Genomic DNA, 13,747 nt, shown 5'->3' on the forward strand with positions numbered 1-13,747 from the left:
TGTAATTTTGTTTTTATTGTAATTCTACATAGTTCACGTACACGGGCACCAAAAGATAAGTGCACAATGGCAATTTTCATAATAGTGTAACTTTTCTTTTAGAAGGTGGGAGTTGATTGATTAGAATAGAGTGGTATAGACTTGTCTGTGTAGACTAATGGGGTGTGGTTTGAGAGCTATTCTTCTAGATCAAAGTACATGATGTGATTAGGGTTAAATCAGGGAAAGCTGTACATGAAGCCCAATATCTGAAATCGCCTTCAGTTCTCTTAAAAAAATGGCCCTAATTTGACCTCTCTCATCTCGTGTACAGTAGGCAGCATCCCTGATTATATATTTAATATTCCAGTAACTTGACAATGTGTAACATAGAGGGTGTTATTTATGCAATTCCTAAGTGAAAATTCAATCATTTGGTCAATTGTACAGTTTCTTCTAAACACATAGATGTAGTATAAGCGGTTGAAGTATTCACTTTGAATCCAGATATTTTGGTACTAATTAGTTGTAGTTGTTACTATTCTGATTTTTTTTAAGTGCTAAGGTATGTGTACTAAGGAAATGACTTGTTTTCTTTCTTTTTATTTACCTGAAAGTTAGGAAAGTGGTGACAGGAAACCCACAAGGATTTAAAAGGATAAAGTGAGATTCATAAATTTTCTTGACATAGACCAAGAATAATGCTAACAGTGTATAATAGCTTGGGTATTTATTTACCTTTACATTTTATTACTAGATACTACATAGTATAATTTGAACTGACTTGGTAAAGAATTATTTAAAGTTTTCACCTTCAATTCATCTTTTAAAACTTCTCTGGACTCTTAAAGCTGTATGCATAAGATTTGCTATGTTGAAATCTGAAGGCACTATCATGTAGTAGACTAGGTGAATATTGTAAAAAAGCCCAGATTTTGGAGTCTAGTAGAAAAGTTTAAGAATTAAGTTTAAGAATTGTGTAATGTGGGAAAGTCACTTAGCTTTGGTAAAACTTGTTTTCTTACAAATGACATAAGAAAAAAAGCCTACTTTATAAGAAGGTTGCAAAGATTAATGGTGACATATGAACTATGTTTTTTCTTAAATTTGCTTAATAAATAGCTTAGAATTGATTCATATTATTTCCTTAAGTTAGGAAATGACTGGATGTTACATAGGAAGTCACCATTTCAGTTCCATTAAAAGAAGGATGAATGAATTCTTATATTAGAATGGCTATTCCACCATGGCTTTCAGATCTCAATCATATAATAGTCCAGAAAATGTCATGAAAATGATACCTGGATTATACTAAAGAGAAAGAAAAAGTTGATGGGAGAAGGGAATGAAGTCAGGTGTGTAAGCAATTATAGCCATGATTGGAGGGGGAAATTTTGAGGTTATCAATAGTAAAATCAATGGACTATAGTGAATATGCTCCTTTCATTCCCAGAAAAGCATAGACTAATTCTCAGTCTTTTGGGGATGATGGTTCATCAATCCTGAAAATGTTAATTTTTTTCAAAAATGTGTTGAATTACTAGTAATGAGAAGTTTACAACTGGAGGGAGTGTAAGCAAAAAGCTAACATGGGACTCTGTCCTTTTTGTGTGTGTGTATTTATTTTTGAGAGAGAGAAAGAGCATGAGCAGGGGAGGGGCAGAGAGAGAGGGCGAGACACAGAATCCGCAGCAGGCTCCAGGATCTGAGCTGTCAGCACAGAACCTGACTCCAGGCTCCAGCTCACAAACTGTGAGATCATGACCTGAGTCGAAGTTGGACACTTAGCCAACTGAGCTACCCAGGCTCCCCAGGACTCTGTTCTTTTTACAACAGAAGTATCTTAAAAATTCCTTTATGTGAAAAAAAAAATATGAATGGATGTTAGTTTTCAACCTTTTTGTGTGTTCCAGGGTGGGAAAGTGCTACGTAGTGGCCAAGAGGGACAAGTTATGGTGGTTGTGTCAGTGGTTTTGAATTTTGTTTTCTGCAATTTTACAAATGCTAAAATTAAAAGTCAGTATAATTCCACTGTTATTTTAAAAGGGTGCTGGGATACTGTAGTCATGGATACCAGATCATTGTAATTGATGAAATGGATCTCAGTCAACTGACAGACTTATAATAACTTTAGTGATGAGTTAATGAAGTTAATCAGGTTTGGACACAACCTTTGTATTCTTAATAATATATTTCATTTTAAAAAAAATTTTAATGTTTTATTTTTGAGATAGAGAGACAGACAGAGCATGAATAGGGGAGGAGCAGAAAGAGGGAGACAGAATCTGAGCAGGTTCTGTTATGCCCAGAATTTGTGATCCCCAAAGACCACCAGGGAGCCGAGCCTGATGCAAAAGCAAAAGAGCCTTTATTCGAGCTAGCTCGAGCTCAATCCCCCCTACCTGCACCGACGCAGGGGTGAGATACCAGAGAGAGAGAGAGCGAGTTTCAAAAGGACAAAGGTTTTATTGGGGCCTAGGGGCAGTTGGTGAGGTAATGGCTGTGGCCTCAGCTGATTGGCTGGGGAAGGGTTGTGGCCTCGGCCGATTGGCTGGGGAAGGGTTGGAGTCCTGTTACACAGGTCGCTGGGCGTGTTTTGATCAGGAAGTTTGAACGGGTGAGTGGGAGGTTACTCAAGGGGAGGAGGCGTGGTCTAGGTGAAGGACACAGAACAAGATGGAGTTGGCGGCAGAGGCCCGCCCTTTCATTTCCCCCCTTGTCATGTAGCTTACGACCCAATCATGGGACCGGCTGCATTTATGGTGACAAGGGGAACAGAGTTTGGAGGTTTACGCAAAGTTCTGGGAAGCAAGTGTCCCTGGGGTGGCTCTGGGAGGTCTGATTAAGTATTGTCCCTGAGCTGGTGTCTATGATCTGCCAGGTGATATTTTGGGGGGTATGGGGACTCCCGGCAGCATGAGCAATGACAAGCAGAGTTAACAGAGTTACCAATATTAGATGGGTCAAATGCGCTGTAGCTTGAGCTTGAGCGGGTTGTGTTGGTCCTGACTGATGGCCCATCGCGTGACGAAGTCCTTCCGGATCTTGGAGGGGTCTGCTGGCCGAACGTGGGTGTGATGGACCCAGGTCGCGATGCCGTCTACTTTGAGAGCGGTGGGGGTTGTCAACACCACGATGTAGGGTCCCTTCCAGCGTGGCTCGAGGGTCTCTCGGTGGTGCCTCTTGACATAGACCCAGTCTCCCGGCCTGTACTGATGAGGTGTCGGGGTCGGGCCAGCCTGGTAGATGGCACGGAGGCGCAGCCAAATGTCCTCGTGCACCCTCTGGAGCCCTCTCAAGGAAAGAAAAAGTTCTTGATCTTTAAACTCAGCAATAAGTTCAGTTCGAAGGCTGGTAATAACAGGGGGTGGCCTGCCAAACATGATCTCGTAGGGAGTAAAACCCAGAGTGTAAGGAGTGTTTCTAACCCGGTAAAGGGCGTACGGTAGGAGAGTCACCCAGTCCCCGCCAGTCTCCATGGTTAATTTGGTAAGGGTCTCTTTTAGGGTTCTATTTATGCTTTCTACCTGTCCTGAGCTCTGGGGTGTATAAGCACAATGTAATTTCCAGTTTGCCCCCACCACCTTGTCTACTGCCTGTGTTACCTGCGAGATAAAAGCTGGTCCATTGTCTGATCCTACCATGGCAGGAAAACCATACCTGGGTAAGATGTCTTCTAGTAGCTTCTTAGCCACCGTCTGAGCCGTTTCATGCTTGGTTGGGTATGCCTCCACCCAGCCAGAGAAGGTGTCTGTAAATACTAAAAGATATTTATAACCATACTTTCCTGGTTTGACTTCAGTGAAGTCGACTTCCCATTGGGCTCCCGGTCTGGTGCCTCTGAGCTTGGTTCTTTTTTTATTTGATGTGGCTCTCGCGTTGGTGAGTTGGCAGGTCTTGCAGGCAGATACACCTTGCTCTATTTTGGTGTCCTGTTGGTGAATCTTGATTCCGGCATGTTGGATTAAGTCTTTTAATTTTCGGGCCCCCATGTGAGTAGACCGATGCATGTGCTCTAATATTGAGACTCCAAGCCGGTCTGGCAGCACGAGCTCCTTGTTAGGTGTATACCACCATCCCTTTATCTCCTGGGCCATGGGGAGTTTCTTGATCCACTGTAACTCCTCCTGGGAGTATTTGGGCTAGTCTGGTAAAACTGGGTCTCCCGGGTCCAGTAGTTGTATGGTCATGGTGGGGACTGGAGTAAGGGCTACTGCCTTGGCTGCCTGGTCAGCCTTTCGATTACCTCTAGCTACTGGGTTATCAGCTTTTTGGTGCCCTTGGCAGTGGATAATGGCTAGCTTGGCAGGAAGCCATAAGGCCGTAAGCAGGTTAAATATCTTCTGCTTATTTTTTATAGTCCGTCCTTCTGCCGTCAGTAACCCCCTCTCCTGATAGATTGCCCCATGAATATGAGCTGTGGCAAATGCATAACGGCTGTCTGTGTAGATGTTAAGCCGTTTTCCGGCTCCCAGCATCAGCGCCTTGGTGAGGGGCTATGAGCTCTGTTTGCTGGACTGACGTTCCGGAGGGTAGAGCCTCCGCCCATACGGTGTCCGTTTCAGTGACCACCGCTGCACCCGCATACCTGTGTCCATCTCGCACAAAGCTGCTGCCCTCAGTGAACCAAGTAGCCTCGGCATCGGGGAGGGGCCGGTCCGTCAGGTCCGTCCAGAATCCATGTACTTCTTCCAGGATTCCCGCACAGTCATGTAGTGGAGCACCTAGGTCAGGGTCGGGCAGCAGGGTTGCAGGATTGAGGGCTGCACTGGGGTGGAACCGCACTCATGGAGGGTTGAGTAGGAGGCTCTGGTAATGAGTCATATGTGTATTGCTTATCCATCTATCAGGAGGCTGTTTCAGGACTCCTTCAATGGTGTGTGGGGTCGTGATCCAGATCTCCTGTCCTAGGGTCAGCTTGTCTGCATCCTTGACTAGGAGTGCTGTCGCCGCAATAATTCTTAGGCATGGCGGCCAGCCGCAGCCACTGGGTCTAGTTTCTTAGACAGGTAAGCCACTGGGTGGTTCCAGGGGCCTAAGGCTTGAGTTAGAACCCCTTTTGCTATTCCCTTATGTTTGTCTACAAAGAGGTGGAAGGGCTTCGTAATGTCTGGTAGGCCCAGGGCTGGGGCACTTAGGAGGGCCTTTTTTAACCGATTAAAGGCAGTTTCTTCTTTTTTAGTCCATTTAAATGTTTTCCCCTCTTTGGTAGCTTCATATAGGGGCCTGGCGATCTCAGCAAAACCTGGAACCCAGAGGCGGCAGTAGCCGGTTGATCCTAGGAATTCCCTCACTTCTCTTCTGGAGGTGGGAGTAGGGATCTTTAGGACAGTTTCTTTTCTAGCATCTGATAACCACCACTATCCGCCCTCCAGGATATATCCCAGGTAACTTACCCTCTCCCTGCATATCTGAGCCTTCTTCGTGGATGCCCGGTACCCTAAGGCCCCCAGGGTAGCCAGCAGGTCCTGGGTCCCTCGCTCACAGTCTTTGGCCATGTCGGCAGCAATCAGGATGTCATCTACGTACTGTAGAAGGGTAAGGCCAGGGTGCTCCCTTCTGTACTCACCCAGGTCCTCGTGTAGTGCCTCGTCGAAGATGGTGGGTGAATTTTTGAGTCCCTGAGGCAGCCGTGTCCAGGTGAGTTGCCCACTGTAGCCCTCCTCCGGATCATGCCACTCGAAGGCGAACAGGGGTTGGCTCTGGGGTGCCAGCGGCAGACTGAAGAAGGCATCCTTTAAATCTAGTACAGTATACCAGACTCTGGAGGGCGCTGAGGAGCTCAAGAGAATATATGGGTTGGGAACAGTTGGGTGTATGTCCGCGACCCTCTTATTTACTTCCCAGAGGTCTTGTACCAGTCGGTAGTCATTTGTGTGAGGCTTTTTGACCGGCAGTAGGGGGGTGTTCCAGGCAGACTGGCAAGGAACTAGTACCCCTAGGCTTCGTAGTCTCTGGATGTGTGGCTGGATCCCGTTCCGGTCCTCCTGAGACATGGGGTATTGTTTGATCCTTACTGGACTCTCTCCTGGCTTGAGCTCTACCAGGACTGGGGTCCTGTGAGCGGCTAGTCCTATCCCCCCCGTCTCTGCCCAAACCGAGGGGAATTCTTTTAGCCATCTGTCTATATTATCCTCTCTTGGGAGCGCCTCCTGGTGGAGGCGGTATTCATCCTCCAGTTTCATGGTCAGTACCTGGATGGGGTGGCCCTTGCCATCGGTGACCTGAGGCCCCCCTTGTCTGAAAGTTATCTGAACTCCAATCTTGGTCAGTAAGTCCCATCCTAACAGCGGGTAGGGGCATTCTGGTATTACCATAAAGGAGTGGGATACCCGGCCCATTCCCAAATCTACTGTTCTTCGGGTAGTCCATGAATACTGGCTCATACCAGTTGCCCCTTGTACCCAGGACTTCTTGCTGGCTAGTTTTCCTTGTGGGGTGTGGAGGACCGAATGTTGTGCTCCGGTGTCGACAAGGAAGTCAACAGGGGTCCCCTCCACTTTAAGAGTTACCCTGGGTTTGGGGAGAGGGTCCGAACCCCGACTCCCCTAATCACTTAGTTCATCTAGCTCTAGGACTTTTACTCGATCAGTCTTGTTTCCCTTCCCGCCGGCCCTTTTTGGACAATCTTGGGCCCAATGCCCTATCTCCTTGCAGTATGCGCACTGATCCTTCTGCAGCCTCTGCTTCTCCCCTTGGTGGTTCCTTTACCTTTTCTTGCGTCGTCTGCCAGCTGCCGGAGATGGCAGTCTCGTTCCTTGGGGAAGTCAGCAGTGATAGCTAGTAGTATTCTGGCCAGGTCTCGAGTCTGTTTACTGCTGGCAGCCGCCATGGCGCGAGCCTGCTTGTCCTCAGGAGGCTCCCGGTTATTATATACCTTTTCGGCTACCACCAGTAATTCCTGCAGACTTTTTTCTCCTAGTCTATCTATTTTCTGTAATTTTCTCCTAATGTCTATGGCTGATTGGTTTACAAAGGCCATGATAACAGCTGCCTTGCTTTCTGGAGCCTCTGGATCCATGGGGGTATAGGTACGGAATGCCTCCATGATCTGTTCTAAAAAGGCAGCCGGAGATTCATCTTTTCCCTGTTGTACATTTCCTACCTTGGCCAAATTGGTTGGCTTTCTAGCAGCCATTCGGAGACCCCCCATTAGAGTCTGACGGTAGACCCAGAGCCTCTCCTTACCTTCTGCCGTGTTGAAATCCCACTGGGGCCGAGTTAAGGGGAAGGAGGCATCTATCTGAGCCTGGTTGGTGGTGGGATTCCCGTCTGCGCCCAGAACTAGTTTTCGGGCCCCATTGAGGATTCTTTCTTTTTCTTCAGTCGTGAACAGGACCTGCAAAAGCTGCTGGCAATCATCCCACGTGGGCTGATGGGTAAAAAGAACAGAGTCTAATAAATCAATAAGCTCTGCCGGTTTCTCGGAAAACTTAGGATTCTGAGCTTTCCAATTGTAGAGGTCACTAGTGGCGAAAGGCCAATAGTGATGGGGCTGATTCCCCTCCGCGTCTGGGGGTCCGGTGGCTCGCAGGGGCAGAATAGTGGAGTCGGCGGCGGAGGCGGATTGTTCCCTCTGAGCCCTTTGTCTGGTAAAGAGCGGGCTTCCCACTGGAGCGTTTCTGCCTCCTGCTCTTGGAACAGCGTCTGCCTCCCCCGGAGGGGGAGGATGGTGTTCTTCCGGCATCCTAGAGGGGTTATACAGGGGAGGAAAAAATAATTCTTCTTCAGTACCCCCCTGTAAGACAGGGTAGAGGGGTGCTGAAGGCTGGTTAAGACTTTTCTTCTTCTTTGTCCCCTGCAAAGCAAGAATGGGTTTGGCTCCGGAGGGAGCGGGGCTAGGAAGGGCTTAAGCCAAGAGGGTGGGAAGAGGGGTAGTCTGAGTCTGTCCCATAATGCCCTTCCAGTAAGTCCACAGAACAAAACAGAGAAACACAAAAACAGACAAACAGAGGGCCCCTAGAAAGTCTTCCAACTCCATGGAAGCAAAACTGAAAGCTAGCTTAGACCTTCCAAAACAGATGAGGGGATTCCACGTCCCTCCAGAAGGGAGAATCTGAACGTCTTCCGAAACTCCCGGCCCATGGTCCTCCTGTGCGTCTACTTAGACCGCATCGGGCACTACCAGAATTCCAGAAATGAGCTCACACAGAAAAGACAGAACAAACAGACAGACACTAACCATGGCCAGTCAGGCTCTCCGGTTCGGGGGTCCCTTGGGGGTCTTGGGGATCCCGGACGAGCCCCCAAATGTTATGCCCAGAATTCGTGATCCCCAAAGACCACCAGGGAGCCGAGTCCGATGCAAAAGCAAAAGAGCCTTTATTTGAGCTAGCTCGAGCTCAATCCCCTACCTGCACCGACGCAGCGGTGAGATACCAGAGAGAGAGAGAGCGAGTTTCAAAAGGACAAAGGTTTTATTGGGGCCTAGGGGCAGTTGGTGAGGTAATGGCTGTGGCCTCAGCCGATTGGCTGGGGAAGGGTCGTGGCCTCGGCCAATTGGCTGGGGAAGGGTTGGAGTCCTGTTACACAGGTCGCTGGGCGTGTTTTGATCAGGAAGTTTGAACGGGTGAGTGGGAGGTTACTCAAGGGGAGGAGGCATGGTCTAGGTGAAGGACACAGAACAAGATGGAGTCGGCGGCGGAGGCCCGCCCTTTCAGTTCCAGGCTCTGAGTTGTTAGCAGAGAGCTCGATGTGAGGCTCAAACCCACAGACTGCACGATCATGACCTGAGCCAAAGTCGGATGCGTAACCGACAGAGTCACTCAGGCATCCCAATACATTTCTAAGTACACACACACACACACACACACACACACACACACACACTCACACAGATATATGCATATATACAAATGGCATATAAAAATATGTACAAATGGACATTTATGAAACAGATATATATTTATATGTTTGCTTTCCTTTAATGTTTATTTTTTCAGCTGATACATCCAGCAAAATGTGACTTTACTCTGCATTCCTACAGTATGATTCTTGTTTAACTTGTCTATTGCTGTGTGACAACATACTCCAAAACATATTGATTTAAGCAACAACCCTTTTATTAGTTCATGATTTTCAGTCTAAGCTAGGCTCCTACTTTGTCTTAGAGTGGGTCCCTCACATAGGTGTGTTTTTCAGGTCAGCTTAAGGCAGGGGTTAGCGTCTTTCTTTCCAGCTAGTCTTCGGGACTTTCTTTCTCTGTGTAAATTCTCCATTTGGTTCTTTATGTGGTCTTTCCATCGAGATAGCATGTCTTCTTACATGGAGGGTCAGGGTCAGGGTTCCCAAGGGAACAAAAAACAAGGCAGCTGTGAGTGAGATCTTCTTAAAGCCTAAGCTAGGAAATGGCCAGCATCACTTATAACACATTCTGTTGCTTAAAACAAGTCACAGGACCAGCCTCTATTCAAGAGGGAGGGCATTACATGGGAGTGTGCTTACTGGGATCATAAAAAATGAGAGGCATGATTCACTGGAATCTAGTAACCTGGGTTCCCTGGGTACCCTACTGATTCACATTCCTCCACATATAAAATACATTTACCCCTTGCCCTGGACCTTCAAACTTCTCATCCCATCAGCGCTTCAAGTCAAGCCTGAGGTCCAGGATCTCATCATCTAAATTATGAAGGTAATAACGCTTCTTGGGTAAAATTCCATTGCTTTCAGGAAATATTTGAATTAAAAAGACATGTTTTCTTTTCCACATCCACGGAACATTTGATGGTAAGACAAGGAAACAACAAATGCGATAGATACTCCCACACAAATGTTTGTGTGAGAGTGGGGTGTGGCCAGTTGTAGACAAAGCACTGGGTAATTGATGTACAGTAATCTTGAAATCCAGCCAAGCATTTAGCACCATCCTCAGCCTCTACTCTGGGGTGGGGGATGTAAATTGGTTGGGACTGATCTCTGTTCCATGTCACCTTATGTTGGTTCTTCCTGTTGCTTGATTTTGTAATCTGGGCCTTTTGACTTTTAACGATTAACTTTCCATAAGAAAAGTTCGATGTTTGCATCTGGGCAGTTTTCTCAAGTCTGCTTTCTCACATTAGAAGTTTTGAAATTCAGAGGCTCATTTGCATTTTGTACTGACTCTATCCCTTTTAGACCAAATTTATTAATTCCTTTAAAAATGTTGAGGATGTTTTAAAATTTAGATTCCATCCACTCCATTAGACAAAACCCATGCCCACAGATCTCTCCAAGATAGGCCCAACTTCACATGGGTATAGAGTCAGGAAGTCATGAAACAGTATACTCAGCATCTCCAGAAGCTCTTTCTTCTAGTGGACGGTGTCTACAAGGCATGTCTTTAAAATCATTTAGAGCCCCTTTTTCTGTCTGAGAGGATCTGAGAAGCTCTCTGCCTTTTGAAATCTTTAGAAAGAGACTTACAGCCAGGTCTTGATTTTAGTCTTAAGTTCACATTTGATTTTTGCCTTGGATTTGATTTTTGCATTCAGGCCATTTCCATTTTGAGAAACTTGCTAAATGCACAACTATGAATACAAAGTTTTTATTTTCCAACCCAGCACATTCAGATTGAAAATGTTTCATGTAGATTCTGTTTCAAAATGAAAAGAAGTTCCTTCTTTAATACATCAGTCTCTGTAACCTCTTATGCAGAGCAGAAGAAGCCTGTAAGCACTTGCAGCATTGTCCATGGCAATCTCTTTAGCAAAATTCTTAAGCTTATTAGGGACATTTGCTAATTATTATAGGTGACAGTTTCTCTCATTATCCTTCCAGTAAATCATTCAGATCCCTTTCTTCAGTCTCAAGTAAGGTTTCCTTATTGCTTCCCCACCCTCCTATAGTACTCTCCTTGGAGTGAGTCCTTTGGTGGTCTTCTTACTGGCTGTTCCCAAAGTCAGTGCCGCAGTTTCAGGATTTCTTTTGGCAGTCCCCACCTACCTCCCGCCCCATGCCGCCCTCACTGGTTGCTAGGTTGGTCATATTTTACTTTAATTATATATGGGTACATATCAAACCACTCCCAAGGCAGTGGATTAAAATAACATTCTTTTTACTCATAGTTCTCAGTCTGGCCGAGCCCAGCTAGGCAGTTCTTACTCTGTTTTTGTCAGCAGGCATTTGTGTAGCTGCATTTAGCTGTAGGGTTCCCTGGGGTCTGGCCTTAGCTATAACACTAGGATGGTAAGACTGTCTCCCTCTCCATCTCCCCTCCCCTTGTTTCTCCTCCCTCCCCATGCCCCTTTCTCTCTGGGTGGTGTGCAGTTTCAGGAATTCTCTTTCTCTATTTGTTCTCTTCTGGGAGGGTAGACATAGTTCATACATGGAAACTCAGTGACTCAGCACCAAAGAGCACCAAAATGGAAACTTCCAGACATTATTTCAGTTTAGTACTGGAACTGACACAACATTACTTCTGCTACCTTATCCATGCTTAAACAAGTCCCAGGACCAGTCCATATTTAGGAGGAATGTGAATCCCATGAGGCAAGCTTCACTGTGGTCCACCCATGTAAAAGAAGTCATATGTCTAAAGCAAAAACATTTTTCCCCCTCTAAGTTGAAGTCATTCTTCTAAAATCTTTTTGCTGGATTTGATGTGTTCTTAGCCAGTGAGAAATCTGCTGTTTGATGGTTTCCAGTTATCCTATCAGGAAACTTGAGGTGTTTAGGCCACCCATAGACCAACTAGAGAAGAGTCCTATGAGTTGCCTCTTAATTGTCAACAGAGCCATTAGAGTCTAATTTACATGACCATGAAAGCTCCTTGGAGGTGATGGTGCAAAATAACCAAGGGCAAGAAAGATTAACTATCCTTTAAAGATTTAGATAGTCTGAGAATAACAACTGCTCTAACATCTTTCTAAATAAGTATTGGTTATTTCACATGTGTGCACACACAGGCTTGTGTGTGTGTGTGTGTGTGTGTGTGTGTGTGTGTGTGTGTGTGAGGGGGGCGTAGAAGGTAGTTGATATTGATTGGAAGATACAGGAGCAGAGCAGAAATGGAAAGAGAAAGAGGGAACCAAGAAGTCAATAGTTAAAAGAACTTGAAAACATGATCCTTGAAAAACTATATAGATGTACTTATTTAGAGACACTAAAGCACTTGTGTAGTTTTCTCTTAAGTAATATTGTATTCAGTTTTGAGGATGATGGTTGATGGAAATGATAGAAACAATTTGAAAATATCAACTTTTTCTTCCAAATGATCTGACCTGTAGCCTATTTTTGTAAATAAACTTTTATTAAAATAAACCCACACTCATTCATTTTCATATTTTCTGTGGCTGCTATCATGCTAAAATGCCAGAGGTTAGTAGTTTCAGTACAACCATACGGCCCACAGAGCTGAAAATACTTATGATCTGGCCCTTTACAGAAAAGTTTCACTCATTACTAATCTAGGGAAAGTCCTGAAAAAGCAAAAAAGGTTACCTGTGAAAACGTCACTTATTGATCCATCTTTATATAGCTCAAATGACTAAGATGCAGCTCCATTTCTATAGGGTCTTGTTATCCAAATAGAAGGTAGATAATACACCAATGCAGGAAACCATAACTCTTTGGCATTTGGACATTTAGTCTTTAATTCACTGAAACAAACAGAAAAAGATTTTCATAAATATTGTCGCTGATGGAATGTCCCAATTCATAATTTCATTTAGAAATCTGGAAAGGAGATTATATTTTAGGGGCATGTTTTTAAAAGAAATAATATTCAATTCCATTGGCATATAGTAAATAGAATTAATTGAAAATCTGGTTCAAAACCAAATTCATTCATTTTCTACCTTTAAACTGATAACTCACTTCCCATTTATTAATTATCTAAAATATCCAAAACACATATGCAGATATCATAGACATCAGAATAAGTACAAGAATAATTTTCATCATTTTGCCAGATTAAAAAAATTACTAATGTTTTCAAAATCTCCAATATAAAAATAACAGCCAACAATTAATTCATTGCATTTTGAGCAAAATCATCAACACAGGCAAAATTTCACAAATAAATTACCATTATTTAGCATTTGGGAAATAGACTTATATCAATCAAAATGAGTATCTCTCATTTTGGGAAAACTTTCTTTTTTTTTAATGTTTATTTTTGAGAGAGCATGCACACAAGCAGCGAAAGGGCAGAGAGAGAAAGTGAGAGAGAGAGAGAGAGAGAGAGAGAGAGGAGGAGAGACAGAGAGAAGAGACAGAGAGAGAGAGAGAGAGAGAGAGAGAGAGAGAGAGAAATAGAAGATCCCAAGCAGGCTGTATGCTGTCAGTACAGAGCCTGATGTGGGGCTCAAGTTTGAGAACTGCAAGACCATGACCTGAGCCAAAATCAGATGCTTCACCAACTGAGCCACCCAGTCTTCCCTGGGAAAACTTTTTGCAAAAAATTCTAGAGGCACCTTGGTGGCTCAGCCAGTTGAGTGGAGGACTTTGACTCAGGTCATGATCTCAAGGTTCATGAGTTTGGGCCCCACTCAGAGCCTGGAGCGTGCTTCAGAATCTTTGTCTTCCTCTTTCTGCTCCTCCCCCACTCACACTGTCTTTTTCTCTCAAAATAAATAAACATTAAAAATTTTTTTAAAAGTCTAAAGTAGTAGCAATTAACGCTTCCTGAGAAATTGCACTGTGATAAGCATTGTGCAAGAAGGGTATATTACTTTCACAGATGAGATTTATGGATCATAAGCAATTAGACAAAAATCATAAATACAATGGCTGTGCTATTTATGTTTTGCTGTCTCTGAGATTATGTGAAGGAAGGAATGAAGATAAA

The sequence above is a fragment of the Panthera leo genome, chromosome B3 (genome assembly GCF_018350215.1).
Source record: "Panthera leo isolate Ple1 chromosome B3, P.leo_Ple1_pat1.1, whole genome shotgun sequence".
In the NCBI taxonomy this organism is placed as follows: Eukaryota; Metazoa; Chordata; class Mammalia; order Carnivora; family Felidae; genus Panthera; species Panthera leo.